The following is a 5000-nucleotide window of genomic DNA, read 5'->3' on the forward strand; positions in this document are numbered from 1 at the left end:
AGTAGTAGTAGTAGTAGTAGTAGTAGTAGTAATAGTAGCAGCAGCAGCAGCAGCAGCGGTAGCGGTATCGAGATTAAAACAAGTGCAGAAAAGAGCGTTTCAATTGAAGCGGAAATAATTTAACAAATAAAGTAAAATAAAAACGAAATAACACGCATATAACAAACGCAAAACAATAAACAGAATACAATATGGATGTACAGAATTGTTTTATCTTCCCAGTTTGTACGGATGCTTGTTTTGTGTGTTTGTGTGTGGGGGTAAAAAATACCTTTTGCATATCTCTGACATCGGTGAAGATAGTTTGGTGTAGATGAACATCAGTAGACATCTTGTATATGGTGGTGGTGGTGGTTGTGGTGGTGGAGGTGGTGGTGGTGGAGGTGGTGGTGGTTGTGATGATGGCGGTGGTTGTGGTGGTACTGGAGGATGTGGTGGTGATGGTGATGGGGGATGTGGTGGTAGCTGTTGTTGTGGTGGTGGTGGTGCTGGTGGTAGTGGTGGTGGAGGTGGTGGTGGTTGTGATGAAGGTGGTGGTAGTGGCGTGGTGGTGGAGGTGGTGATATGGTGGTGGTGGTGGTAGTGGTGGTGGTGACGGAGGTGGTGATGGTGGTGGTGGTTATGGTAGTGGTGGTTAGGGCTGTGGTTGCAGTGGTTGTGATGGTTCTGGTGGTAGTTGTCATGGTGGTGGAGATGGGGGGTAATTGTTGTTGGTGATTGTGGAGATGGTGGTGGTGGATGTGGTGGTAATGGTGGTAGAGCTGAAGTTATTTCTGTTGTTGATGGCGGCGGTGATGGCGATTGTGGTTGTGGTGGTGGTGGTGGTAGTGGTGAGATGATGATGGCGATGGTGGCTATGCTAATGGTGGTGAAGGCGGATGGTTGTAGCAGCAGCAGCGGTAGCAGCAGTAGCAGCAGCAGCAGCAGCAGTAGTAGTAGTAGTAGTAGTAGTAGTAGTAGTAGTAGCAGTAGCAGTGGCGGTGCTGCTGACAGTTGCTGTTGCGGTGCTTGTACTTGTGGGGGTGGTAGTTTTATCTTGTGGTGGTCGTCATCAGGAGAGCGATGACTGCCACAGAAGTAGCGCTGTTGTTCTGTTCTCAGCGGTGATGGTCACGATAGCAGTGGTTGCCGTAGCTCTGCAGCTGGTGTTGCTCTTGTTCTTGTAGCTGCTGACGGTGATGATGATGATGATGATGATGATGATGATGATGATGATGATGAGCACAAATAATAATTTTCCGTGATCGAAACGGTGAGAGTTGGAAGGCGTCATTATTGATCTCTGATCCGGGTGGAATTGATCACCTTGATTGATTCTGTTGTTTGTTTCGCTTTTTTTTTTTATTGGTCTTCGATCTCATTCTCATGGTTTTATTATCGATGCTGATGATGGCGTCGCTGGTGTTGTTGTTTGCGTTGAGGTCAACGTGGCCGAGTTGTGATGATGGTGGTGGCGGTGGTGGTGGTGGTGGTGGTGTTGGTGGTCATCGTCGTAACGATGAGGGTGGCAGTGGGAGTGGTAGAGGTTGTTGTGCTGGTGGTGGCTGTGGTTGTGATGATGGTGGTGATGGTGACTGATGGTGCAGCTGTTGTTATTGTTGTTGTTGAGGTGACGATGGTAAATAATAATGGCGGTCGTGGCGCCAGTGGTTGTAGTAGATACGACGCCCGCCATGGTGTTGATGTTGTTGATTGTTGTTGTTGTTGGTGGTAGTAGTGGTCGTGTTAGTGGTGATGACAGCAGTGGTGGTGGTGGTGGTGGTGGAGGTGGTGGTAGTGATGGTGTTAGTGTTAGTGATGGTGATAGTTGTAGTGATGGTATGGTAGTCGTAGTCGTGGCAACAGTGGTAGTTGTGGTAGTGGTGGTAGGATATTGTATTTGTGGTGGTGATTGTGTTAGTGGTGGTGGTGATGGTAGTCGCGTTGGTGTTGGTCGTGTTAGCAGTGGTAGTGGTGGTGGTGGTAGTAGTAGTAGTAGTAGTAGCAGTAGTAGTAGTAGTGTTGATATTAGTGGTGGTGGTGGCTGCGGCGGTGGCGTATGCAGATTTTTTTTTGTTATTTTTTTTGTTTTCGGAGGGGGTCTGTCTTTAATCTTATCATCTATGAATGACTGCCGGACTCTGTTTTAGATTTGTGCGAACAGGTGCGAAGCCTGCCAGTCAATTACGTCTAGATAAACGATGGCTTCAACAGATTGCATATGTATATATGTGTATATATATATATATATGTGTGTGTGTGTGTGTGTATGTGTGTGTGTGTGTGTGTGTGTGTGTGTGTGTGTGTGTGTGTAGGTGTGTAAATATATGTGTATGCATCTATTGTATGTAAGCAAGTGCGTATGCATATATAACTGCATGTATGCATATATATATATATATATATATATATATATATATATATATATATATATATATATATATATATATATATATATATATATATATATATATATACGTATTCATGCATGAACGTCTTTGTGCATGTATTATGTATATGTGTATGTATGTATATATGTGTATGTGTGTATATTTGTATGTATGTTAGTATGCATGTATGTATAAATGAATGCATTCATAGATGTGCCTATGTATTCATAGGTGAATGCATAAGGGTATGTATCTATACAATTACACGTTGCACATGTATGCACATGTATGAACATGTATGTTTGTATGTTTGTGTCGGATTTTAAATTTCTCTTCAGAAAAGAAAAATCTGATTTTTCAACACAGAAACAAGATTTTTCGGAAGGAATTTACACAATATGAACCAGGGAGTTATGCAAGCGCGTAGTCTTGTGTGTGTGTGCGTTTGTGTGTGTATGTGTGTGTGTGTGTGTTTGTGTGTGTATGTGTGTTTGCGTGTGTTTGTGTCTGTGTGTCTGTGTGTGTTTGTGTGTGTTTGTGTTTGTGTGTTTGTGTATTTATGCGCGTGTGTGTATTTGCCTGTATGTGTGTGTGTATGTGAGTGTTTGAGTGTGTGTGTGTTTGTGTTTGCGTGTGTGTGTGTGTGTGTGTGTGTGTTGGTGTGTATGTGTGTGAGTGTGTTTGTGTGTGTATGTATGTTTGTGTGTTTGTGTGTGTGTGCGTGTGTGTTTGTTTCAATGTAAAGTCAATTTCGATCTGCCATCTACTCTCTACTCGGTAGCAAAGTTGTAAAGGAAAGTATAATATTCTCTTCGCCATTCTTTAAATCTTGAAGTCTTGCAGACTCTTCTTAGTTCCAGACATTGGAATCATTTGTATTTTACAAGCTTAGGAGTTGGCTTGTCTATCCAAGAACCCAACTCCAACCATGTTTGCTTCAACGAAGCTAAAATTATATGTTAGGAACTGGGTTTGCAAAAGGACCGGATCAATTTCCTATTGATGCCCTCTTTCTCCTGATTGTTTTCTAATCTCACTGGTGTCCAGAGGGCTGCTGATATTCCACAAGAGAACATATCTTTTCCTTATGGTCCCATACAACAATAGCTGGCCGGTTGGGCTTTTATTGGTGGCTATTTTAAATTTTATACTCTCTTTTTACTCTTTTACTTGTTTCAGTTATTTGACTGCGGCCATGCTGAAGCACCACCTTTAGTCGAGCAAAGCGACCCCAGGATATATTTTTTAGAAGCCTAGTACTTATTCTACCGATCTCTTTTGCCGAACCGCTAAGTTACGGGGACGTAAACACACCACCATTGATTGTCAGGTGATGTTGGGAGGACAAACACAGACACACACACACACACACACACACACACACACACACACACACACATATATATATATGCATATATATACGACAGGCTTCTTTCAGCTACCGTCTACCAAATCCGCTCACAAGGCTTTGGTCGGCCCGAGGCTATAGTAGAAGACACTTGTCCAAGGTGCCACGCAGTGGGACTGAACCCGGAACCATGTGGTTGGTAAGCATCTACTTACCACACCACCACTCCTGCGTCTGTCAATGCTTGCTGTCTTTTATGCAGCAGGTACTGGGTGGGGATCCTTTGTTCCTCAATTGCAATGAGATAATGACCAAAGAGTGATATCATAAGCATGTCGGTACTTCATTCTAAGCTTTTGGATGTATCAATAATCGCTTAGAGACCTCTGTATTAAGTGGTTGACCGTGCATGTGATAAGTGACGTGAAAAAGGACTGCACCAAAACCAGACTGGTGCCTGCGTTTTAGTTGTATAGACAAGAATGACATGAGTTGAAGACTTTTGCTGAAGGATACAACGCACTGTCCCCACCAGGGATTGAATCAGAGATCTAATGATCACGAGACGTAACCAATCAATCGCGTGTCTTCATGAGGGAAGAGTAATCTACATGAAAATTCTTAATTAGCTCAACGCAAAATTTGTTTAACATGCATTTTAAATTCAATTATTTTCTCATGTGAGGCTGGCAGATTCGTTAGCACGCCGGGTGAAATTTTTAGCGGTATTTCGTCTGTCTTAACGTTCTAAGTTCAAATTCTGCCGAGGACGACTTTACCCGTTATCCTTTGGGGGTCGATAAATTAAGTACCATTTGCATACTGGGGTCGATCTGATCGACTGGCCCCCTCCCCAAAACTTTCGCGCCTTGTGCCTAGAGTAGAAAAAAAAATATAAGAATTAATTTCTCATGTATATTAATAATTGTTTCCACACACCTTAATCCAATAATTTCCAATCATCTTTCCCCTTCAAAACTTCTAACACGAGGTGAGCAATTATGTAACAATGGGGTTAATCGATGAAATTTACTCCTGTACTTGACTGGTAACTTTATGTATTGATTCTGTAAGAATGAAAAGCAAAAAATTGTAGTTAGGTCAATCTTTTCTTTCACCCTTGTTGTTGTTGGCACTCCGTCGCTTACGACGTCGAGGGTTCCAGTTGATCCGATCAACGGAACAGCCTGCTCGTGGAATTAACGTGCAAGTGGCTGAACACTCCACAGACAGGTGTACCCTTAACGTAATTCTCGGGAATATTCAGCGTGACACAGTGTGAC

This window comes from Octopus bimaculoides, chromosome 8, assembly GCF_046866305.1.
Source record: "Octopus bimaculoides isolate indiv1 chromosome 8, ASM4686630v1, whole genome shotgun sequence".
Lineage (NCBI taxonomy): Eukaryota > Metazoa > Mollusca > Cephalopoda > Octopoda > Octopodidae > Octopus > Octopus bimaculoides.